Here is a 27390-nt window from a genome sequence, read left to right as displayed (position 1 = left end):
CCAGATCCATAGCTCGTACGGATTTAAAGGCAGCTGCCGGTGAGATGACGCTACGAGATTCGAGATCGTAAAACCGTAAAGATCGGCGGCACTGGTGGTGATGGTGGTGGTGATGGTTGCGGTCGCGGTAGTGCTGCTGGTGGTGGTGGCATTCTCGTGTTTTTACTGATTCGTCAGAGGCCGAGAAGATGACTAATGATCGTATACAAGCAGGCCCATCTCTTCAATTAAATTTTGTTCTCTTTGATAGAGTCCCTCTCTCTCTCTCTCTCTCTCAAGTTATCGCGTGCATCGAATTCGATCGGTTAATAGCACAGAGAAGAAGATCAACAATCATTCGATTATTTTTCTTTCATTCTATTTGCAGATATACCAAGTTTTCCTCGTTCCTCGTTTTCGATTAGAAACCTGGATAGGAATGATCTTATCAGATCTAACTAAATTTTACGGACAGATAGAAGATATTTACGGATAAATGTTCTTACGGAATATCGGTTTTAACTTAGTTCACGGGAAATTAATTCCATTTTTCGATGTATGTCCAACAGCTTGGCAGGAGGATAGAACATTTTCAACGGTACCTGGTACGACGTTAGATATACCCTCTTCTCTCGAAACCGATGGCCCGTTATGTCATGGCCACGTTTTTCCCTCGAGGGCGAAACTAGATTAGCGTTTCTGCCATGACAGGGGCGATTCTTACTCGCCTTCCAAATGCTCTTTGTAGTCGACACGTGTGCGCACTCCACGAAACACACAGACATACACACACACATAGAGATTCGCAAAGTACCTCCTATTTTCCTACACTTTATCCCTTTTTCTCTCATTCTCTCATATTTCCAACGTCGGCCGCGTTTCCGTTCGCCATTTCCATCCCCTTCTGTTTATCCACCAAATTTTCCCGATAATTCGAATTCGAATTTCAATTAGAAACAAACGAGAATCACCAATCCCCCTCATTTATAAGATTCATTGATGTTTATCTGAATTTATTATTCTCAATTGAGATATCTCACAATCGCCAATATTAATTCTTATGAAATAATGCCTCATCGATCATTTTGTTTTATTCAATGAGATCGAAAGAATAATATTAAGGATAATTCAAAGATCGTACAGAACTAACTCATCTCGTAGGTCGGGTTTTCCTCTTCGAGATTCATATAATACTTTTTTTTATCTTTCTTTTTCTACACCTCTCTCTCTCTCTATCTCTATCTCTCTCTTTTCAACGCAGATGTATTATCTGCTTGCATAAGAACAGACCGAGTAACGCGTAGGCGTTAAAACGAACAGAGGCGTCGAATCGTCGTGGAAGGAATTACGATATCCCGCTTTTTTTTTTCTCTCTTTTTTCTTTCTTTCTTTCTTTCTTTCTTTCTCTCTTTCGTTCATTCGTTCATCCGTTCATTCTTTCTTTCTTTCTTTCTTTCTTTCTTCTCGAGCCCACACACTTCAACACGGGGACGGACAGACGGACGTACGTACGCACGCGTGGAACTCGAGACGAACGATAATCGCGAGAGGTGCAATGAGGGAATAAGGGAAAAGGGACTCCGGAAGCGTGGACTCGATCTTATCAAGCAAGACGGATGCTGCGAGCTTTGATTCGTTTCGTTTCTTTTTTTTTCTTTTTTATTCTTCTTCTTTTTCTTTTACTTCTTCTTCTTCTTTATTCTCAACAGGATATCGGAAAATTAAAGGGCGTCGAATAGGGAAGGGCGGAGCTAGAATATATGGATAAGGGTTTAATGAGATGGAAAAGAGAGATGAGGGGAGGGGCAAGGGGAAATAAAATGAACAATTTTCTTTTTTCTTTCATTTGAAAAACGTCGATAATTGTTGATATAAGCAGCTACGATCTAACCGAACGAATTAGAATTTACTTTACGTTAGACTCGTTTACTTTGTTGATTTATTTCTTTTTAATGTAAATATGAGTAAATTATATTATATCGGGTTTAGAGGGAAAAAGTTTCTACGTATTTGAATATTAAAGGAAAACAAGTTTTTTTTTCTTTTTCTTCGTATCTCGTATAATCCAACTTTTTCCAAATGGTTTAAAAATTGTTCGATTGTTAAATTTGAAAATATATCGAATTTCTTCTACGTTCTCGTTTATATTTTGAAGACTCGATAACTTATGACTGGACGAATAAAAATCTATTCGAATTTTGTTTTTTTTAATTATTCCATGATACGTCAGTCACCCTTTAATCAGATTCGATTAACGTTAACAAAATGATGCGATTTAAAAGTAACACGAAAGAACAAATAAACAATACGAAGAAACTTTTTCATTCCACTTGATTCGATATATTTTCTTATATACATCATACACATATATCTTTTTCAATTTTATTTTTATCTCCATTTCTCTCCCACAACCCCTTTCCTATTATTCTCCTATCGGCTATAAAAAGAGAAAGAAAAATAAAAAGAAAAAACGGTAAAGAAAAGAGATATCATTCTCGCGCGGAGAAAATGAAAGACCCGGGAGAAATAAGAGAATTCGAATAATGGCCGAGTTGCATTGTAATAAACCGAACGCATAAAGATGCTAAACACGTGGAATGCAGAAGAAGTTACGACATTAGATACGCCTACGTTTATATTCGCTTAGAGAAGAATATTCTTCATTTTATTTTTCCACCAATAACGTCGTTTAAACCTAAAGAGATGTTGTTGTTAGAGATATCTCGTTTATTTCTTTCCGAAATTCAATGAAATTTTCATATCATCTTGGATCAAAAGATGAAAATAAGAAAGAGAGAGATAGAGATAGAGAGATAGATAGAGAGAGAGAGAGAGAGAGATAGATAGAGAGAGAGAGAGAGAGAGAGACTCGAATAGAACTTTAGATTCGCGATTTCTTTCTAACCACCGCGTTTCATTCGAGCGTGAACGAAAAGGAAATGCCATAGAGAAGAAATAGAGCCTGCAGTGTAAATGTAACTATAGTAAAGAATGAGTACTTAGGTTCGTCCTCGATGAAGCCGCACCTTCCTCGTATCGAGGAGACGAGACGAGACGATTCTTCTACCGCATCTAAAGACCGGAACGCACGATTCATTAACTCCGACGGCTCCTTTCCTTAAAGATTTATATCTTATCTTCGACTTATCTCGGTTATAGATAAGTAGATATTTTTTTGCTTTTATTTTTTTTCTGTTTTTTTCTTTTTTTTTTCATCTCTTCCATAATATCCAGTCGGTTAGTACTACATAGGAATATTTAATATAAGAACAAATAATATATATATTAAATATACAATTAATTAAATATTATATTATATTAATTCTATATGAACAAATTTGTTTTATATATGTATACCAAGGTGGGTTGAAAAATAACAAGTTTTTATTCTTTAAAAATAAAAATCAAAACCTATGTTAATTAAAAAATTTGTCAAAACAACCGATAATTAAATATTATAAATAACGAATATTATTAACGCGTAACAATAATCTATTTAATAAATAAATCATTGCATCTTTATATATCTTCCTCTCTTATTACATATTAAATGTTATTAAAAGAACAAATTACTTAACCCAATAAATATCAATAAATTTTGATTCTAATTATAAACCGCGACCTATCATATTTACGATTACTCGTTAACCTTCATTTTCAAGACGTTCGATAATATTTATAGTTAACAATAATTTCTAATATAAGACGATCATTAAACACGTTTGAAGAAATCGTGTTGTCGTAGCAAGAAAATCGGGCCGAATTTAACGATTCGTCAGGGCTGCAGCAGCCGTATCGAAAGGCGTACGTCGAATCGAATGAAGGAGAACACTCTCTCTCTCTCTTTCTCTCTTTTTCTCTCTCTCAATGGATGATGATCGGGCGAAAATAAGCTGCAATTTTCTAGACGGCCGCTCTCGTAATTTGAGCATCGCTTCACCCTGTGTGCCCGCGTATATTATTTTATATATACCGTACACCCCACGTTATCGATGTCTATCTCTCTCTCTCTCTCTCTCTCTCTCTCTCATCTGTCTATCTATCCGTCTATCTCTATCCATCTCCCCCATCTTTGTACATACGTGTATACACGTACGAGAGAAAGAGGAGGACCGATCGGGGAAATTGTGGGGAGATTAAGCCTGTTATTCGTTGGACAACAATGGGTCGATTCGCAGTTCAGTAAGGGCGAAAGGGAACGAGAGTAAGAGAGAAAAAGAAAGAAAGAATAAGAGAGAAAGAGAGAGAGAGAGAGAGAGAGAGAGATAGAAAAGTTGCAGATGGATGGCAGGTAATACTGCTGGCTTTTCCCTGGCTCTAACGTCACGTCGAATCCTACAACCTTTTATTGAACGTCAAAAATTATTATATACGAGTATTAGAAAGATTTTGGGGTTCGGATTTAGGGTCCTTTATTGGATAATACTGTTCAAATCTTTACGTTGAATTGTTTGTTCTATTCGATTATTTAAAATATGATGTATCTTTTATTATGATAAATATCGATGGTAGGAAAATTGTAAGGGAAGAATCGGGAGAGAGGTATCGATTGAAGGACTTCGATTTGATTTTCGTAGTTCGATTAGGATAAAAGAGAACGAGTGACTTATACGATTCGTAATGCGTGGTTTTTTCTTTTATTATGGGAACAAAAATACGTAATTGTGATTTATATATATTTTAGAAATAAACATAATAGCTATCACGTTAGGTTGAACATTTTCTGATAATTGGATATTCAAAAGTATAATACATTATAATGCAATGATAAAGTAATTTACTACAATTCCCACATTTTTCTTCGAAATTCACACACATTCTTGTATATATATATTTAATATATTTAATACTACTTAATATTAATACACTAATTAATGTAGGATGCGAGCGCCTCCAAGCCAAACACTTAAATAAGCATTCGTGAAGAGATTGGACGGTGGGCCTTGGATAGCTCAATGGTTAAAGAGCAGTCGCTCGGAAAGCGGAAGATCCGGGTTCGAGTCCAGCCAGTCCAACGACCTAATTTTTTCACGAATCCTACATTAATATTTAGTATATATTTAAATAAAAAGCGTGAAAAACTATTTTTCAGGTATTATTCGGTTCGAAATGTACCGATGCAAATGCGTTAGGTAAATCGTTTTGGTAAAATATGTATTATTCCTTATTATAATATCGATAGCAGGAATCATAAAGAAAGAGTCGAGATGAGGGAGAAGAAGGTAAAGAGATAGAGACAATCGATTGGAAGTTTTTCGGCTCACTTTGGCGTTTCGGCACCGATATATATCTCAAGGAAAGAAAGGCTATTGAGAAGCGACTCCTCATCCGTCACCCTGGCCCTATCTCGAGCATCGTAATCCCAACAAGTTATGCGGAGAGGCGTTATGAAAAATAAAAAGAAGAAAATAAAAAAGGGAAAAAAGAAGAAGTCAAAAAGGACGTGGCTCTTAGGAGCGATAAAGTGACGACCCTTATATAGGGTTAAGGCGAAATTTCTCAATCCATAGATATAGAGGAAAAAAAGGGTCCACCTATCGAGTAGAGTAGAAATTTACGACGGCGATTAGACTACTCTACTCCGCTTCTTCTTTTTGTTTTTCTTTTTTTCAAGTGTTTTCCATTTTAATTACTTTCTCTCTTTCTCCCACGAATTGATTTACACTCTAACTTTCTCCCCTCTTTCTCTCTCTCTCTCTCTGTTTATGAGTTACAGATAAGAAATACATTTTCCAGATTTTCTTTTTTTCGATTATTATCTTTATCGGTTAAACTGACTTAATTTATTGCACAATAATAATAATAACGGTAATGATGATGATAATGATGATAATAATAATAATTTTGAAAGCCGAGTTAAGGACTTATTTTCAACGTTAAAAGAATAAAAAAGAAAAATAGAAAAAGGGAGAAAAATAAAGAAGAAAGCGTAAGAACGAACTCGAGAGATGTTCTCCTTTCTCTCTCTCTTCTATCCCTGATTGTTAGATGGGAACGAGCATAAGAGCAGCTTGGAAAGTAAAGAGAAAGAGAGATAGAGAAAGAGAGATGAGAGTATGCTTTTTATCCTGCTACCATCTCACTCTCGGTCGAATTAAATTGCCGCACGGGCCGAAAACTCCGGTCTCCGGTAAAAAATTCAGGACATCGGACGACTAATGGCACGGCGAGGACAATTTTCAAATGATTCTACGCTTTTCTCTCTCTCTCTCTCTCTCTCGGACTTTATTCGCCCAAACCCTTTTTTCCCTTTTTTTTCCCACCCCATCTCGCGTACACACACACACACACAAACACACACACTTTTTCCAGTACAACCCAACGTACGCCAACGCTAAAAGCTAATGCCCGTCGTAGTCGTCGTCATCGTTGCTCGGAGCTTTGCGTTCGCGTGTCTTTTATACCTTTCCCTTTACCCCTCCCCCCTCCTTCTCAGGGCTCTTCGTTTCATTTTCCACGTTTCTCCACCGGAGAAACGATTTCCCTTTAGCTTGCGGCGAATCTTACGAAAATACATAAAGCTTTCGAAAATAAATGTGTGTGTGTGTATGTGTGTGTGTGTATAGCCTCCAGCGAGAAAAAGAAAGATATTCTTTCCAACTTTTCTCAATAAAAATTCGAATCAAATCACTTTAAACCGAACCTACTATTACGATTACCGATCTTCTTTTCCTGATCAAAATTACAGAAAAGTTTTTATACACAACCGGTCAAAAGTTTGAAATATCTTTACGTAAATTTAACGAAACAGTATATATATATATATATGTATATTATAAAGAATAAAAATTAAAATACCTTCAAACTATTAGATTAACTTATTCGACAAAAAAAGAACTGATTAACTCTACGTTTATATTAATTATTATTATAAAAAAAACATTTGCATTATAGTATAGAAAAAAAAGTGCCTTTACTTTTTAATAACAATCTAACGTATTCTAAGCAATCAGATTAGTTTTCGACGGAAATCAAAGTTCGAACAAATTAGAAACTTTTGAGCGTTAGTGTATATATACGTAATATCTTTTCTGATCTGGTCTGATCTTGTCTGGTCTCTCGACAATATCCTCCTCTTTGGGCTGACGACAGGGAGAGTAACGTTTTAGCGATTCAAGAGGTTAACGAGAGCCTTCTCGCTTTTGCAACGAGTTTATCTTTCCCGTGCTCGTGTACCCGTTGCCGCGTTCCCAGCAATTCGGGTAGCCTCCTCATCCTCTTCGTGCTGGATCTTAATGTGCATCGAGAGGGAAAGCAACGAAGGCTTACGCATTCCCCGACGCGAGGATCTGTTTGTGAGGCCATTAGGGATCAAGCTGGATCGTAAATTCATTGATATATTTACTGTGTAAACTTGGCCAACTTAAGTACACTTCATATCCCATCCCTTCTCTTACTTCATCTTCTCATTCTCCTTTTGACTTCTCTTCTTACCGATCGTACTCGTAACAATTCCTTTCTAACGTTCTTAAACGATCCAATCACCTAACAAACCGATAACCATGATTTACGCGATCAAGCCTTCAATTATCTTTTTTTTTCTTTTCCTTTAACAATTCACTCTCACGCAGTTGTTGGCTTGCTGCTGCTGCTGTTGCGACCAAATTTTCTCCGCTTACGTAACTTCTGTGACGAATCAAAGAGAGAGACAGAGAGAGAGAAAGAAAGAAAGAGAATGATTGATGGGACAAATGGGGAATACGCGGCGAGTGAGAAAATTAATGCGAAAGCACGAAATGCGGCCACGAGATACGGCCGATCAGCACGAGTCCAGAAGCCGCGTTGCGTATCGCGTTTGCTCTGTAAATTTGCACGCTAAAGCAAACGACGACGACGACGACGACGACGACTACCACGACGACGACGACGACCAAGAGTTTATGTCGTTCCTACGCTATCTCCTTTTTCTTCTCTCCGTGTAATATACGTGTATTGTATAGATATACATTCACGGTCCGTCCGGTCGAGTTTACTTCGCAAATCGTCGAGTGATCTAACACGTTTTACGCGAAACTGCATTCGTGAATCGCAACGGAATTTCTTCTTTAAAGAACTTTACAGTTATACGCGGCGAACAGTTCGCATTCGAATTCCCATGAAATTTTCTAAAACAATTCGTTAAAACGTGGGGAGGGAGGGGGGGGAAACAAACTCGTAAATATTCGATACTTTTCGTTCCGAGATTTTTAAAATGATGATAAAGAAAAGAAAAATGATGGATAAGCGTGAAATAATATAAAACAGAAGAAAATAAGATGGGAAAGGAAGCAGGTAGTAACGAAGGGCCCTTTCGACTAGACACAGACCAGACGACACCATCTCTCTCTCTCTCTCTTTCTCTCGTATACGCGAGGATTGATTTATTCCGGACGATTATGCGCTACGAGAGTTAACAGAACGAGATAATAATCGGTTTCGAAATGAGAGAAAGAGAGATAGAGAGTGAGAGAATATTGACTCGGCGACAGATTTGTCGCTGCTACCGGACGTTGGAAACGATTATCCGTCTAGATAAGCAACTAGAGAGCTTTCCGAGCTTTCGAACTAACTATAATATATTTATTATATTCCCCTTTCTTACGCGATCGATCTTTTCTTTTTTTCACATACATATTGATATTATACATATTTAAGATATAGAAAATTGAAAGAACGTTTTACAATTTAACATTAAACGTACGGAAACGCGCTTGCATGTATCTATATAGAAAAATAATATATCATTTATATTTGATAACAATTGTTTACACGCAAAATAACATTGAAACTATCTATAAGAAATTTTACCGAAAAAATAATTGTACAATCAATAATAATCATTCGATCGGTTACGATATGTTTTGCGTTAATTTTTAAGATCGTGAAATGAGTAATAATAAAATTTGGTATTAACAAATCGGAGATTGTAAAAGAAAGTTTTTTTTACTTCTTTTTCTTTTTTTTTCTTTTTTTAAAAGATTACGAAAGCGTTTCACGAATAAAAAGGAAACGTTTGACTTGATATCTCAGCTATCGTGCGACGAAAGTAAGTAACACAACGATACTCTGGTCACGTAATCGGCCGCGCCTCGCTCAACTCGATCGTCCTCGTCCTTATACACTACTATCTCTCGGTTTTTCGAGGCCGGCGACTACTATCATCGAGGGAGACCCTCGACGAGGCTTGGGAAAAGAAAAAAAAGGGTAGAAAAGAAACGCGAAGTCGTGGAAGAGAGGGTCCAAATTTCCCGGATTTTCCCGACTGAAGGAGGTCCCTTGTAAGTAGACCCCGGGGACAAATCTGCACTCTCGTCGAAACGTTTTCCACACCATGCTCTTGCTCCTTCCACCTTATTTTTTCTTTTTTCTTTTTTTTTTTACTTCTCCTTTCTTTCCCCGTTTTATTTTGTTTCTTTCTTTCTTTTTTCTCTTTTTCTCTTTTACTCTAGCCACAGCTTCGCTAATTTTCCAACCGTACTCCAAACCACAAGAGGGAATAGCCGTACCGTTATGATTCTACTACCGTCCTATCTTTTCTAAAGGGATAACAAAAAGAAAAAAATAAAAAAAAAAAAATATTCCCAAAAGAAGAAAAAGATCACGTTTTCGCGAAGTATCCTTCGTTATTCTCGGTCCAATAAAATTTGTCCTTTCTACCCTTTTTTTTTTACGACGGACCAATGAATTTCTTTCCGTCTTCCAAAGACTTTTAAGACCCGGACGATCGTCGAAAATGAAATTCGTTAGAAAATAGATAAATTTGTTCGTAATAAGATGATATTTAATATTTTTCCATCAGAACAATCCATTCGCTCGCGCCGTGTCTGTGCTCGTCGACTGTTCACGATATTTTTCTACGATCTCTTACCATCTCCAGAAAAATATTCTACGTTCGTGAAACGTGATACCCGCGTAGAAAAATTGCTTATCCTTTTTTATCACGTTTATAGCGAAAAATTTTTCGCGCTACATACGGAAAGACCCACGGAACGGAATCAACGAACGAACGAACGAACAAAATAGAACAATAGATAAGAGATAGTGAAAAAGAGAAAGACAGACAGATAGATAGATAGATAGATAGATAGAGAAAGAAAGACAGGGAAATGCTTTTCTGGCAAAGGATAAGTTTTCGTAGAGGACTACGGGATATCTCTCAAATACCCGACAAATTTTACGGCCCTCCTCCCCGAGGAGCTTTACGAGCGGCTATGAAAGATCAAGCGAGCCGATGCTGACTCGGACGAAGGATATTTATTATCCCGCGTATGTACCTCACCTAAGTGTCTGTGTTAACCCGTAAACGTACGTCTACTACCGATCCACGTGATCTCCTTGTGTGAGTGTTCAACTACTACAAGTATGGATTTAACAGACACGAGTCTACTACGAAGTACGTATACGTTCTTTTCCATCTTCTTCTTCTTCTTATTTTTATTCTTATTCTCCTTATGGTTTACATATACCTATACGAACTTACGAGAGATTACGTCAGAACTACTACACGGATAAATGTGTGTGTAGCTAGGATGCATAGAATAAGGGTGAGAAGGGGTGCTTCCAACGGCGTGTGGAAGCTCTTACGTGTGCTGTATAACGTATTAGACCCTGCGGTCTAATATACTCATTCTCTCTCTCTCTCATACACACAGACATATACATACTAACACATAGATGACTCAAACGTATACACATGTTCTTTCAGACATCCTTTTCTCTTCCCTTTCGTAGACTCTCCTTCCTCTCGCCCACGCACCCTCCCTCTCTCTCTCTCTCCTTTTTTTCTTCCACCCTCTCTCTCTCTCTCTTTTTCTCTCTATCGGCACCTGCGAACGCCGGATACGCGAGCAGACGGGAAGTAATTACGGTGAAAGCGATATCGCGGAGGGTTGCACCGGTGGATCGTCATATTCTACGACGACGTAAGAGTAGGTAGTAGGTAGTACACCACCACCATCACCACCACCATCAGCACCACCTATATTGCGAATCGCTACTGATTTTTTTTATTATTATTGTTATTTTTTTTTCTTTTTTCCTATTTCTCTTCTTTACTGTTTCCTTCCGTAATTACCCTAACGTTTCCTTCGTATCACGTTACTACGTACACTAAATTACGTAACATGATAGCCGAAGATCCCGAGGAATCTTAAAATTAGAAACTTCACCGAAACCTTGATATAATATAATATGAAATAAGACAGAGAGAGAGAGAGAGAGAGAAAAAAAAGAGAAAGTAGAAGAGGACAAAAAATGTATTTACGAGCGACGCGTCGCCATATTTTCTTTCGGAGTGGTCCATTTTCGGTCGCTTTGTCTCTCTCTCTCTCTCTCGTGCCCTGCAAGAACGAAAAAAAAAAAACGATATAAAAAAGGGTAAGAGAGAAGGAAAGCAGCAGATACCAGCGGTTATTTTAATGAGAGTTAAAGCCTGCAAGTAAATGTCGAATAAATCATTTCGGCGGGGCGCTAAGTGCACCTACTATGCTCAACCCTCTTTGTCCGATTCAAACTTTTACCTCTCTCTCTCTCTCTCTTTCTCTCTCCCTCATTCTTTCTCTCTCTGTCTCGCGAGATCCCCGCGAACGTGGTGCAACGCGTTACACTATATATATACTACCTCACCCTCGCAATAAAACGTCGAACGGGGAACCGGCTCACGAATATAAACGAAGATACGCCCACCCGCGATATAACGCGGGAGAGAAGACCGCCGCTTGATCGTCTTCGAAATACTAACAACAAATTTTCACCGAACTTTTGTTTCTTTTTTTACTTTTTTACCGTTCTCTTCCTTACGGTGCCTTACCCCACAATAATGTTTAACATATATATTTTAGGCGTGTAGTGTTCGGTGCGAGAGAGATACATTTCTAAAGTAAAACGGAAAAGTCGCACGAGTCGTATTCGACGAAAAATGCATCATCACGAACGGTTCGGGCCCGTTTCATGCAAATGCGAAAGATCAAAGTTGATAACGAATGGGAAAGAAAGAACAAAAAATAGAAACGTGGAATGGGCAGTGGAAGGAGGGGTCGAGGGGGTTTGGAACGAGGTGAAGGATGAAGAGACACAACGATTACACGTCGTCCATTTTCAATCGGCTCACGAAAAGGACGAGCAATGTGCGTGGGGGCGGGGGGGGGAGGAGGAGGATATTTGCATAAATGTCACATTGACGACGACGAGCTAGAACTCGCGCGCAACCATATGTCGCGCGATGTTTAAAATTACGCGGAACGAGTTGGAAGAACGTGTCCCTGCAAACGGACAGATACGACACGTCCTCCTAACGACGGTATAACGGCTCGCCTCGTTAATTGGCAAACGCGGATGATCGATGCGTAACATTATTCGGCCACAAGATTCCTCTCTCTCTCTCTCTCTCTCTTTCTCTCTCTCTTGCACGCGTGCGCAGTCAACCGCAACACGCATTCAACCCCTTCTACTCTGTTGCTTGCTTGCTTGCTTGCTAGTTTGCTTGCTTGCTTGCTTGTTCTCTCGCGTGCACACACGCACGCATGCACGTATGCACGCACGTATTCGATACACGCAAGAGATACGACACGCCCAGCAAGTTATTGCTTTCATTAGCCGAACAATGAAACCAATTTGTGATGATCTTCCCTCCCTCCCTCCTTTTTTTTTCCTCTTCTTTTTTATCTATTTCTTTTTTTTTTGTTTTTCATTGACCCCTTCTTTCCTTCCTTCCTTCCTTCCTTCCACCCACTCGCATTCGCGCTCCTTTAGTTTCTATCTTATTTTGACTTTAGATTTATCTTTTTACCGGACGTGTCTTTACAAAACCGATCGTTAAACGTAGATGAGATCGAATGATTATCTTCGACATCCCTCTTCTGCTTTTTATTCTTATTCTTATTCTTGTTGTTGTTGTTCTTCTTCTTTGGGGATTCATAAGAGACTTCTTTCTAATCTTACGTAATCTTAAACAATCCCCTTTGATTTATTTCTCCCACTTTTGCGACAGAGTTTGTTTGCTTGCCTTTTAGATCGTACGAGATAAAACGTTTCCTCTCCAACTAAGAAGTTTGTTGTTACAAAGTTTTGATATTTTTGAAGGATATTATTTTTTCTCGATAATTTTTTTTTTCCTTTTTTTGGAGGAAGAAGGGGGTGGAAGAATCTTACTTTTTTTTCATAAAAGTATCACGCCGTCTCGCTTCTTCTTCAACGATTTATTTTTTCTCAACCCTCCTTCCTTATCTTTCGTTTCTTTTGACTTTTTCATTTTGTTTCCTTCTCGTATTTATACTCTGCAATTTAATACGATATACCGGTGGTGGAATCTCCAGTCTCGAGCCTCTCTCTCTCTCTCTTTCTTTCTCTCATACACTTGTCCCAGCAATTATATGCGCGTGGCACGATCTTATACATCTCTTATTAAGGGATCCGATTCCATTAAGTTAATGAGTGCTAAATGGGAATCGTAAAGTACGTGCAATTATCTCTTCAACTTCTTCGAGACGATTTATTATTTCTATTAGCTTTATAAAATGTATCTCCCTTATGGAAAACGATTACCATTGGAGGATGATTTTTTCACTAGAAGAAGAAAAAAAAAACGTAGAAAAAGAAAAAAATGCATTTCCTGGTGCAATCCACGCGTTATTTAACAATCTAATAAATTGTCTAATAAGAGATAAGACAAATTTTCTTCTAACACCGGTTGTCGTGTTGTATCGTTTAATAAATCAATCAATCATTGGTATCATCAACTTGGTAGGTATAACTACATCGCAAATCATCGTGGAAAAAGGATCGGTCGTATAACAGTTGCACGTTTGTAATGCATCTGCACACGTCGTGCGTTGTGTCAGGTACAAGTCGAAAATTAGCTAGGCTTAATTAAATAGGTTGTGTCGCGTGTTTTCCTTCGCTAGACAAGTTCGTAAATGTTCAGAGAAGCCGAGCCACGCCTTCCCCTCCAGCCAAAGCCAAGGATGGCGAGAGGGTGGGAGGGGTGGGGAAGGGGGGTGGGTACACTCGGTGCAAATCCCACTCGCACGTTTCGACGGCACTTGGCTCGCTCTCGCCGAGAGAGGATGAATGGACGAATGCCAAGGATACTCGATGGATCGTTTCGATTTCCAGTTTATCCACTCTCGCCGGAATAGCTTCCGTATATACTATATCCCTCCCCCTCAAACCCCCCGCCCCCCACCCTCTTCACGGTAAACAGCCTTGGCTGGCTCTCAACCGAGATCGAGACGATACTCGAATTTATAGACACTGAGATATATATATGTGTGTTTGTGTGTTTGTGTATAATACATTCATAATATTCACGTGAAATTTGTATATTAATCGTGAATACAAATTTTATCTACAAATTTTCTAAATCGAATCGAAAGATTTGGATTAGGATTGCTGAAACTCATGAATTATTAATACGAATATCAGATCGTTTGAATTTATACTCTAATTTGATGGGACATATAGGATGAAGATATATATATATATATAGGTATAGGTTTACAATATTAGCGTAAAAAATCTAAATATTAATTATCATAATACAAATTTTTATCTATAAATAATCGAAATTAAATTGATAGAATTTGGACCCTCGTAATTAGAATCTGCCAAGAAATGATGTAATACAAAATATGACATTGCTTATATTCACAAAAATTTATAATGATTTGTATTAACTCGTTTAATTCACATAATACAAAAATGTTCAAACTCAAATCGACAGATTTTGTATAAACCGATAAAAATCTAAAACTCAAGCGTTGTAATACAAATATTAAATTGTTTGTACATAAGCATTATATACATATTTGTATAGAACGGAAATATATATAGGAGAAAGTTAATAGATACAGGTCGTAAATTGGAAAACTACGATCGACGAGAGGTACTTGAGGAATTCGTTCTCGTGTAAACGTTAGAGCTGTTCATGGTGGTGGTGTAATGGTGGTGGTGGTGAAGAACGAAATGGCCGCCCACGCGTCCTTTCGTCCATAGCTTTTGTTTTCTCTGTCAGCTCTTGGGAAATGATCAAACACGTGCCTTCTCTCTTGTTCCCTTGTTCTCTCTCTCTCTCTCTTTCTCTCTGTCACTCACTATATCTTTACGAAACCTAAGCACATAAAGAAAGAGAAGGTGTGTACTCGAGCTCTACAAATCGCGTTCGACCATCGACGCAACGCTCCTTCTTGCTGCGTTATAATTCGAGTGCAACGTGTTTATCTAGGAACGCGTACCTATCCTATACGTATACTTAAACATTTGTATGACTTACGCACACGTACTCATAAGCGTATAAATACGCGTGCGCGTAATCATAGGAGGACGTGTACACAAAACACGAGCTAGTATAACGACGTCTTCACATAGTATTTCATGCAAACATTTGCTTCGATCTCTTCGATGAGATTTGTCTTCGAGGAAAATTTGTTTTGTGACAAATCAAAAATTAGGCATCCCTTTCCTCCTCTCCGTTTTCTCTTTCTTTCTGTCTCACTCACACGTGTTCGTCCCCCCTATCCCCATCCTCAAGCCTTTTCCACTTTATCAATTTCTTTTATAAATCCTCTCTCGATCGATCCTTTATTAATTCGAACAACCTCTCGAACGCAATAAAGAGGAACTATTTCTATGCCGATCGAGGGATCTTTATGATAGTTCTTTTAACAAGGCAACGTATGTTCGTTTATCGTCTAACATAAGTAGTGTTCCTTCGAAGCGCGAAAATAAAAGAAATCTTGGAGAGTTTCGTGGGCTGCTTTTACGAATTGAATTACGGAACGATTTCAAACTTGAGAGGTACGGAAAGAAAGAAAGAGAAAGGGGGGAGAGAGAGAGAGAGACAGAGAGAGAGAGAGAAGAATGAATGAAAGAAAAAGAGAAAAAGAAACACGAGCCAATTTCAGATTCCGAGCCATTTAACCGACCAGTTTGCCAGAATCGTACCGTGAAACACGCACGGCACGTCGGCTTAAAGGGTCGAATAAAAAAAGGGAGGAGAGGCGGATTTCACCCTTCCATCGGACACATTTTCCACAATGACCTTGTTATTTTTTATTACCGTCCTCTTTGTCTCGAACCGTCTCTTATCTTTTGTTGCTTTCATTTTCATTGATTTTATCTCTCATCAGTTTATTTCTTTATCTCGTAAAACGAAACGAAACTAACACGATACGATTATATTAGGTTAAACGCGTTAACGTCAAATAATATTCGAAACGACGATTAAAATTATTCAAAATCTTAAGATTATGCAGGAAGTGGGTATGAAAATTTACTCGAGTCTCGTTTAGTGATGTATAACGAATAAGCCACCTTGGGTAATATACATACGACCACGAGGAAAGAGGTTCGTGCTACTCGCAATGGCGGAGAAACGTTGGATAGTAAAGTTGTTTCATTTCTCTTTCTCTCTCTCTTTCTCTTTCTTTCTCTCTCTCTAGGGTCGTGTATAGCGTAGCCAACAACAGCAATACCACTGTCAGGGGAATACATTTACGGTAAGTGCTCCAAGCTTGGTAGCGCAACGATGTTGCTGCCGTTACCGATGCTGGTACTGGATGTTAGTGGTGGTAACGGTGGTGGTGGTGATGGTGGTGGTGATGCTGATGGTGGTGGTGGTGGTGCTGCTGCTGCTACGACTGATGGCGACATAAACAAACACGTGTCTACGGATGAGACCATTTGTAATGAGAATAGCGAACAACCGTCGACGGCTATGTCGTGTCGTTTATAGCGCTCTTCGTGGCACCCATTATACCTCTACCCCTTACTATATACATATATATATATGTATGCAAGTTTATACACATGTATGAGAAATTCGTGCATGGTTGAAAACGAGAGAAAGAGAATCCTCGGAGTAAAACGATTTTCACATTTTCGAATGACAGGGGGAGTCCTTCATGTAACATACCTAACGCGTTTCGCGAGCTTTTTCCGTATTCTCCTTGAAGATAAGTTGAAGAGATTTATTAGCGGTGTCTCAAGGTTACTTGGATTCGATTATACTCATGGAAATTCTCTCTCTCTATCTCTCTTTCTCATTTTTCTCTCTTTCTCGTGTATTCCGTTAGAATTTGTAGTAACGATCAACGCGTAACTGCGCGTTGTTACATCCTAAGGTAGAAGAAGGAAGGGGGGTGCGAAAAAAGAGGGTGGATAAACTTTAACGACTAGCGACACCGGGTATGTAATTTGTCGCTGTTTAAATTCCACAAATACTTTTCACATTTCACGTCTCTTTACTTTCTTAGATAGGTAGGTAGGTACGATTATTTCGGGTATATAAATAAAAAAGAACAATGATTTTAACAATTTGTTAAGCGTAGAATTCTTGTAAGTTTTTACAAAAATTTTACAAACTTTTTCTTTAATCTTTACTTGATCGATTGGAAAATTGTATTAATCGGCTTTTCTTTTTACTTTCTTTTTCTTTTTTCAAAAATATATATTAACCTTATAATATACAAGTTAAATATTTGAATTAAGTAAGCGTCGAATTTTGTTGAAAATAAAATGTAAAATAAAAATTGATTCATAAACCATGCCATTAGAGAGAACGTCAAATTTATGATAGAGAATTTGACAAAGTATTATAAAAGTTTTCGAATATATCCCATGAGTATTCTTCAACCTTAACGTTAATCAAGAATATCATTTAATCTCATAAACAACTTCTCGTGGGACGCGACGAGTAACTAATTTTAAGAAAAAAACTTATATACGATACCTACTCTCGCGAGAATTTGATAAATATATTCGTAAAATGATTTATTACGAAAACGAAAGTAAAAGGTAAAGATAAAGGAAAAAAGGGGAAAGAAGGAGAAAGAGAGAGAGAGATGGTATAATCGATGATTTCAAGAAAAGACAATTTCTATGAGAAATATTCTTACGACGAGGTTAAGATCAGGGTGGTCTCTCGAAGGAAACATTAATCGACCATAGAACACATCGGCAAGATCCTTCGATATATGTATTTTGAGCTTGGTGGAACGTCGTTTTCACGGATCCCGTGCTCGTCGTCTCATTAACGTCTACCAAGTAGACGGTTTCTCGCGACAGCGTTAACGCCTCGTTAGGGTTTTGCGAACGTTAGGCGTCGCGATAGGCTAGCCGAGATAATTTATTGGCTCGTAAATTTACGCTTTCCCGAATGCATACGTAAACGCATACACGTAAATATCTTTACGTAAACGCATACACGTAAATATCTTTACGTAAATACGTACACGTTACACGTACGGGTTACATACGTCGTACCCTATACAGATACATACACATACATACACATATATATATATGTATAGATAGATAGATAGTATAGAAAGATAGATACACTTAAATACAAATAAACGTTAATAAAAAAAAAAAAAAAAAAGAAAAAGGTAATGTCACGGAAAAAGAATATAAAAGCAACGTTTTATCGTTTATTCGTTGGCCGATAATCTTAGTAACCGGTGATGTCTTAGACCCCGGTGTCTGGCAACTTTAAGACGCTTCCGTGGGTGTCTTCCTTGCACGGATCTTTTATAGATGGATAGATAGAGAAGTTATATCTTTTACTTTTCATCATTTTTTTTTTTCTTTTCTTCGATGTAGCCATAGAGAGAGAGAGAGAGAGAATAGGATAGTTCGTGTAGTAAACGAAACACTGAAGCAAGAAGAATGAGGATGGCGTCTTAAAGATGCTGTTGCAAAATATCAAACAAGACGGCGAGACTATGTTGATGAAGAGGAGGAGGAAGAGGAGGAGGATGGTTGAAAGGATCGAAGAAATTCCAACGTCCTGAGAAAGAGAAAGAAAAAAATAAAGAAAGAGAGAGAGAGAGATAGAAGACATTAAACGTCAGCGACAAAGCGGTCTTAAAACAGCGGACAAATGCGGTTTATTACCTGCAGTTGCTAACGAGCTTTGCGTATGGTTAAGACTCGATACTTCGATAACGATCTTTTTAAATCGTCCAATATGTGTACGATCGTGATAACGCGTCCGATCATTTTCTTAACGACAGTTAAGAAAATAACGTTTCGTTAAACGTAGTTTGTAAATCTCTTGAAGGAAAATCGTGACTCCTTCGAACAAAATTTAATGCATATTAAACGTATTCGTTTTCTTATTATATTGTAAGTTTTTGCAAACGTTGTCCTTCGAGGATTTAACAGACCTCGGGAATAATATACGTCGGAGATGAAGAAAAACGTAAAAAAAACGAGAACGAGTTGTTGTGTAAAGTGAAACGAATTCGAAGCTTTCTTCTTGACCTCGGGAACGAAACAGTAGTAAGAGCAATTTCTCGTAATAAAAAATAAAAATAAAAAATAAAAAATAAAAAGGTTCGTATACATAAAGCGATTTCTCTACTTGTATTTATTTTCACGTTTAACCTCGAGACAGAGAACGGATTTCAATAGCCGCCTTGTTTCCTTCCTTCCTTCCTTCCTTCCTCCTTTTGTTCTTTTTATTTAATTAAAGTAATCTTTCAATGAAATATCTCGTTTGTTTTTTGATTTCTTTCAACCTTTTACTATTTCTCGCCCATTTGTCAGATTAGCTAATCGACTCTAAGGAAGAATAAAGCCACTCTTTTCTTTGTAAGATTCGAGCACAAACCGGATAGCCTCGAAAAAAAGGCACCAGCAAAATCCTGAACGAAAAGCGACCAGTTTCGCCGAGGGAACTGCCGACAGCTGACCTTAAAGGTTAATTGTCCTACCAACGAATCTTCTTCTCTTTCGAGCCCTTTCCGTTCGACCGCATTCCAATTTGTAAACTGCAGTTAATACGTATAATGACCGGTGATCTTTATTCCTACCTATCTACCTACCTACCAAGAGATATACCTATTTTAACAATTCTATTTTCATTTTCAAAAGACTTAACACTACATTTCCCCCCCTTTCTACTAACTAAACTACTAACGCGTTTTATTTTGTAAAAGTAAATAAGTAATAAGTAAAGCTGTAGAAAAATGAATCCATTTCGATGCGATAAACGAGAATGATCTTTCAAAAAGGAAAAACAAGTGGGGACTCTTTTTTATCGAGTGCCCCTAAAAAAGAAAATACACGGATGGATTGTCATTAAATTGAAGCTCGTTAGAAGAAATGACACGACGACGAGCGGAATTATGTGGCGTGTGTTTCACGGTTCGACTACTAGATCGAATAGATTTACAGTTAGAAGTTATCCTTTTGGATTTGAAAAGCGGAACCTTGCCGAGATACTCGAGACAGGTATCATCAACGAAAGAGTTTGGAAGAAGAAACTACATTTATTGCTAGCCTTCATAGAATAAGATTAAATCTGACAGCGTGAATATTTGAAAATACGAGAAGTAGGAAAGGTCAGGAACTTATCTTAACTATGTTAAAATTTAACAAGAACAAAAGAAAGGGAAGAAGGGATTTTTCATCTTTTTTAAGAATGAACCGAGTAATAGTTGGATTCGTAAAAGCTAAGCGTTTAGATAGAAAAGAAAATGAAAATAAGTGGGGATATCTGTTCATTGAGGAAGCCAAGCACTCTCGTTCTTCGTTAGAGAACGTCAGTAATGACGTTCAGACGAGCTATGTAACTCGATCAATTACACGTTCTCGGTGGGATACGTAGATACATATGCGTATGACGGATCCATCGGGGAAACGTTGTCTGGGTGCTGCTGGTGCTGGTGAAGAGATTGAATTAGTCTAGGCACAACACTGTTCTCCATTTCGACGAAAAGCATCAAGATATGCGACGAGTAATCCGTTTAAGGTTGCTAAGTGCACAAGTAGATTCGCTTCTCTATTCTCTCTCTCTCTCTCTCACTCTCTCACACATACACGCACACACACTCTGTTATGTCTTTGAAAAGAATTAGACATTTTTTTCGTCACACTATGAAAGTTACCAAGAGACGAGAAAGAAAGACGAGGTTAATGAAAGTGTCCCATTAGGTTAATTTCGTCGAATAAAAATGAGATTCCTTATAAGAGAATTAAGATATACGTATAAGATCTTGTTTAAAGTAATAATAATTGATAGGTATTTACCTTAGCGTAGGAAAAGCAAGCGAAACAAAAAAAAAATTGATATCGTAAAAAGAAAGTATTAGAAAGGTAACGATCGCTAGTTAGATCGTTAGATTTAACGAGCCAGACGATAAAAATCTGTTCTATCGGGGTAATAAAAATCCAATAAAATGTTTGCCCTTCGGTACTTTTGATCTTTTCTCTCGCGTAAAGTTCAACGTAATTTCGTTGACAGCGGACATCTGCTTAAACGGTGAACGATAGAGATTATCCTGGCACGATCGCCGATCGTCAATTTACAAAAGAGAAAAAACGTTGATCGAAATAACGAAAAGGAACGGTGGACGGTAGTAGCGTCGTAAAGTTACCGGAGGGTCCCGGATGTTCTTTTCCATGCCTCATTAGAATCATAGGGACACAGAGAGAAGAAAAGATGATCTTCTCGTTTTCTAAGGTAGGGATCGGAAGAGGATGGTAATCGGTAGCTCGAACGGTCGTTCAAAGAATTAAGAAAAAATTCCACGTAGCACCGGTTAACGAACCGATTTTAATTTCGTGCTGGCTGGGGCCCGGACGCTTACGGAATAATTAATCGAAAGCATCTTCACAACCTTTTCTCCCTGGCGAGAACGAACGTTCTTCAACGGAGAATAAAGAATTAGTGTGGGTCGCTTTAAACAGGTTAGATGATACTACCACCTCTCTCCCAGCAGCCCCCCCCACCCCCATTCCTGTTGAATTTTATCGCGAGCGTGAGAATAGTGAACAAATTGGGCCCCTCGAGGATGCACCCAATTTATCTGTTTTTCTTTCAAATCCTTCGCATTATATCCGAGTCCTTAGAAACTTTTGTTTTTTTTTTGTCCCTTTATGGGAAAAGTACAAAATATTAAAACAGAAAGTATAACATGTATATATATATATATTGTACGTATGTAAGTAAATATTCATCTCTGCTTAGGTTGTGCCCAACCCAATAAATTTTCTTAAATAATTAACTCGCATATTTCGCCGTGTAATTTAATATTTATCAAACAATTCGATCCCTCGCTCGTGCACGCTTCTTTTTTCTTTTATCCCGTTCCCTTTTCTCTCTTTTCTTTACGAAGGAACTTAGAACGGCCGTTATTGATAATTAATATTCCCTGTAATAGCACTACCGCTCGCTCTCTCTCTCTCTCTCTCTCTTCTCTCTCATTCTCGATCACGTTCACGGCGCGAAGAAACAAACGAAGAAAAAAGAATCAAACCCCCGTGGTTCGAAGTTATTAATGCTCCACGCTTCGGTTGCTCGTTTCGTCGGAATTTTCACATGCGTGGGCGGTTGGCGGAGAAGCTGGTTAAAAGGCAATTCGAAAGGAGAACGCACCTGTGACAGGATTACTTCGTGGAAGAGATGGAAATTAAAATTGAAACAAAAAGAAGAAGAAGAAGAAAAAGAAAAGGAAAGAGGTACTATCTTCCCCCTACCCCCAACCCTCTCCACCTTCTTTTCTCTCCACTCAGTCTGGCACTTTCTTTCGACTAATTTTCGATAATGAAGATCGATCCGTCCCGATCATGTTTCATTAGTAAAAATACATTGGCACGGTATACTGTATGTATATATACACACATACACATAAATATACATATACATATATATACCTGTCTCGTCACGCTATAATTTCGTAATGAGATTATCGTCCTAGCACGATAATTATCGCGCATCTGGCAAGAGGTTCGATTGGTGGTGGTAGTGGTGCTGGTGGTGGTAGTGGTGGTGTACGATTATCGAGAGACGAAGTGATTGGAAACGGAGGAAGCACCTGCGAGAGCTGAGAATAATTTCTCCGGTGTACATGGCTAATAGCACGGTGTAGTAGGTACTATACAACTACCTTCTTCATAATTTCTGAAGAAGAAGAGCCTCTCTCTCTCTTTCTCTCTCTTTGTAAGATGTTTCCTTTCTACACGAACATCCCGCTCTAATTTGTTTTTCTTCTTATATTTTCTTTCCTTTTTTTTTTTTTAATCCTTTTTCTTAATAATAAAACGCGTAAAAAAGTACGTACACGCACCCGTGTGTCTTACTTTCATCCAACTGACTTAAAGTATAATATTACTTTAGGAGAAATTGATAGAACGATTAAACATCGATGATAAACGTTGCCAACGTCAGTTCGTGTATCTTGAAAAATGATGGTTAAATCTATTCCAAGCTTAGAACTTCTATGTTCTTAAGTAGAAAGAACCGCTTGTGGTACGTGTAAATTTCTACTTAAGAAATGAACCATCATCTACTTCCTTCATTATAAACTACTTGCTATACCCCTATAGACTTTCACGATGCCTATCTTGAAATTTCAACTCTATGCTGATTTTAATAAGCTCGAGAACGTAGGCAACGAAGGTAGATGCTTGCTTACTTTCTTTCTTTCTTGCTTTCTTGCTTGCTCGCACGAACTCTTCTTGATCTTATCAAGTATTTTACCTAATAAATTAACTTGATGCAACTTCAAACAACAATTTTCCATGGATCTTCTACATCTAACGAGTTTTCTTTTAACGACTAAAACCGAAGTTCACAGATATTTTACTCTTTGCACGTGTTACACCACATTACAAATCGTTCAACTTTCTCGTGGTATAAGTGTATAATAAAAAGAAAAGATAAGATAACAATCAGGATGTTTCCATCAAAAATTTTTTAAGAACAAGAATACCCTACATATATCTCTCTCTCTCTTTTTCTCTCTGTGTGTAGGTGTGAGTTCGCGTAGGTCTTTGGGTGTAGATGAAAACTAGAAAGAACGAAAGAAACTATTTGGCAATTTTCTACGGTGCTAAACGAGTCTCACACGAAGCAGTTTATCTAACCACGAAAGCTTACCGCAAGACAAGCTTTACGGAGAATCACGTATCTATCTTTGTCTAACCTATTTTTCTTCGCGTTTATAGTTGGATTCTAGGAGTCGTTGCGACGATATATTAGACGCCCCGGGTTAAATTGTTTTCGTTAGAAAAATCTTGTTAGAAAAATTGCTGTCGGACCTATTTTCATTTCATATAAAATAAAATAAAATAAAATAAAATAAAATAAAAGAAAAGAAAATAAAGTAAAAAATTAGAAAAATAAGAGGGAAAGTGCATTTGAGGAACAAAAAAACTAGATCTATTTTGTGGATTTGTTCGAAATGAAAAAAAATGTAAATCAAAAGAGGAAAGATTTGGCGATACTGGAACCTTGAAACTGGTTCGAACTGTTAAACAGCATGTGTGCCTTCGATGTCCCGCAACTTTTTCTTTTAATTTTTGTTGTCTTCGTTCATCGAACGATCCCTTGTACATCTCATAGTTTCCTTTTGTTTCTTCGTAAAGGGTGCGCTTCGAGTCGTTAGTACAAAACGAGCTGGAGATTAAGTTCACGAGATTCTGGTCCATGAGAGAGGAAGAGGATGATGCGCGTGCGATAGGACGATTGTCGAGAGAAAAAGAAGAAGGGTGCGAGAAATACCTTTGCTTCTTCGAAGAAATACGATGCAAAATGCCCGAGGAGAGGAGATAGAAGATTTCCGATCGGCCTGTTAATTTTCTTACCTGAAAAAAAAAAAGAAAAGAAAAAAAACAACCGAGATAAATTATATCACTTCATCGATTCCAAGTAGTACGACACACAATTGTATATATATAATTATAAAATATATACAATAATAATATTATATATATTATTATATATATTTTATTATATATTTAATATATTATTAAAAACAAGAAACAATGACTGATATATTTGATCGAAAATAAATAATAATTTTATTATGAAATATATATAAATAAAATATATATTAAAAATAAAATAAAAATAAATATATATTAAAAAATAAAATAATATATTATTAAAAACAAGAAACAATGACTAGTATATTTGATCGAAAATAAATAATAATTCGATATATTATTATGAAATATATATAAATAAAATATATATTAAATTAAATTAAATATATATATATACCTATATATTATAATATTTTATTATTAATATATTTCGTTCGGTCAAAATAATAATTTAATATTTTATTATTACTATAAATATTGAAACAAAGAAAACTATTTTGATTAACGCGAGGAACGAAATTCTCATCGTAATAAAACGGGAAATGATATTCAAATAAGAATCCACCTGTTGATTTTTCTCTTTCACGTAAAAAAAAGGTAAGAGAAAATCGATAGAAAGAGAAATAAGGATATAATGTCATGATCTTAAATACCGATCACCGATCCGATCTAACGACGATTAATCTCTAATTGCATTGATCGCCTCCTCACTGCTACGAAAATAACTCTCGAAGAGGAGGCGGTTCGCGGCACGGTCGGCCTGCAAGTCCTAGTGCAAGGAAGAAAGCTTAATAACAGGAACCGATCGTGGAATTTCAGACGGTGGCTGAACGAGGTTATTAACTATCTCGTGTTTATCTGATCGACCCGATGCACGCTCTCCTAGAAACTCTCTCAACTACACCCTTTTTTCTTAACCATTCTCTTTCACTACGTTCGTATCGATATACTAAATGTTTGACCAACCAACTTCTCTCTTTTTTTCTTTCACCATTTTTTATTGTTTTTGCTTTTTTCTTTCCTTTTTTATGTTTTCCAATATATTAACACATCGTGTTATTCGTAAATTCTCGGCAGTGTTCGAGAAATGTGAAAAATATATTTCGTTAATTTAATTATATAAATAGAATTTGTATGAAAAGTATCGTTGTATTATACACGTTGGTTATATTTTTAGATATTTATTAAATATAAATTAAAATAATATTTCTGTGAAACGCTTTTAAGGCAAGGATTTAAAAATCTGCGAATTTTATAAACACGAAAGCACGAATGCTTTATGAATTAATGTTTTAATAAATCCGAAAGAGTTACAGTTAATACGCGCAAAGTTACTTTGGCAAATGTCAAATTTTTTCTTACTTTCGAAGATGGTGAATTCTTGTGAAATCCTTTTGAGAGACGATAAACGTTTTTCACAATACTTTCCGTATTTTTTATTTTTCGCCGAGGCTCGAACGATCGAACAAACACAAAGGGCCGATAACGAGGGTACGAAAAAGAAGCGAAAGATAATTCGATTTCGATTGGACAAGCCACTCACACGCTTCCCACGCTAACGATTTATCCGGAAAGAGGGAAGCCTATCTCAATTTCTACGACTACGATGTTATTTCTTCCTTATTCTTTTCTAAAGTCGAAAAAGTGCGATAGAGCGAATTGCGGTCAATAAAAATCAATTCGAATTGATACTGGCCGTAATACTAACTCAAGAAAAAGGGTCTTGAGTAAGAAAGAGAGAGAGAGAGAGTAAAAAAAATAAAAACGATAATGGACTTATCGGAGAATTCGGAGGCGAATAGAAGAAATTTATTTCCTTCTATGTTGTTCGTGATGTAACAGACGATATTCTTCGTGGGTTGAAAACGTGCGAAGTAAACGCACGTGAGAAAGATTAGGAGAAAAGAAAAAGAAAAAGAGAGAGAGAGAGAGAGAGAGAGAGAGAAGAAAGAAAAAGGTTTGCAAGAAGCTCGAGCAAAGCCGTTCAATGCACGTAGTTACATAGCTAGATACGTTTTCTTCCTGGTTCGGTACACGGATTATTGGGTCGAGAAGATTCTCAAGAAAAGGGCTTGGTGGAAAGGGTCGTAAAAATTGCAAACCCTTCCTGACGCTCTAGTCTCTCTCTTTCTCTCTTTCTCATTCTTTTTGTCTCTCTCTCTTTCTCTCTTTTGCTTCTTCATCAGTACCTACCTACCTACCATACACGAGCCATACTTGTCTTTCAATTATTCCGTTATTTTCAAGAAGTCACGAAGAAGAACGTCGGAGTATCGTGGAGATACTCGAAGAGACGAACGAAGGGAAGTTACGGCACGATTCTTCTTTTCGAAGCAACCACTCTCGTTTCCTCTTTTGCTGCTTCAGAATTCAATGGACGCGAAACAGCAGCAGCCAGCTCGCGATCAATGAGACGACGTTCAACGACGATTTTATATCACTTTTCTTTTTTTTCTTTTTTACTCTTTCTCTTTCTCTCTCTCTCTCTCTTTCTATCTTTTACTTTCACATAAGAATCCGTTTAAAAAAGAAAAAGGAGGGAATAACAAAAAGTACAAAGTTGGCGATGATGCTGCTGTCGCTCGTAAAAAGAATAAGAAGAAGAAGAAGAGAAAAAGAGAGAAATAAAAAAAAGAACAAATAAAAAGAAACACGTTTCCAGCAAGTGAATCCGAAGAAATTGTCGCCGTTCCGTTCGTTCGTTAACGCGAATGACCCTTGAACCTAACGCTCTATCTATCTTTCTCTCTCTCTCTTTCTTCTTCTTTTTCTTATACTACTTCGCGTTTGAATGAATAAACTCGAGACTAATTATTCCCGATA

At 37.4% G+C, this 27390-nt stretch overlaps 1 protein-coding gene across 1 annotated transcript in view; it reads left to right on the top strand.

The window, feature by feature from the left end:
• Window positions 1–27390, top strand: part of LOC122525179 (netrin-1-like) — a 130656-nt gene that overhangs the window by 33044 nt on the left and 70222 nt on the right. The gene's annotated exons all lie outside the window — the stretch shown is intronic.

The sequence above is a fragment of the Polistes fuscatus genome, unplaced genomic scaffold, assembly GCF_010416935.1.
Source record: "Polistes fuscatus isolate 324 unplaced genomic scaffold, CU_Pfus_HIC Scaffold8, whole genome shotgun sequence".
Classification (NCBI taxonomy): Eukaryota; Metazoa; Arthropoda; class Insecta; order Hymenoptera; family Vespidae; genus Polistes; species Polistes fuscatus.
This window is presented reverse-complemented; position numbering and strand designations above follow the sequence as displayed.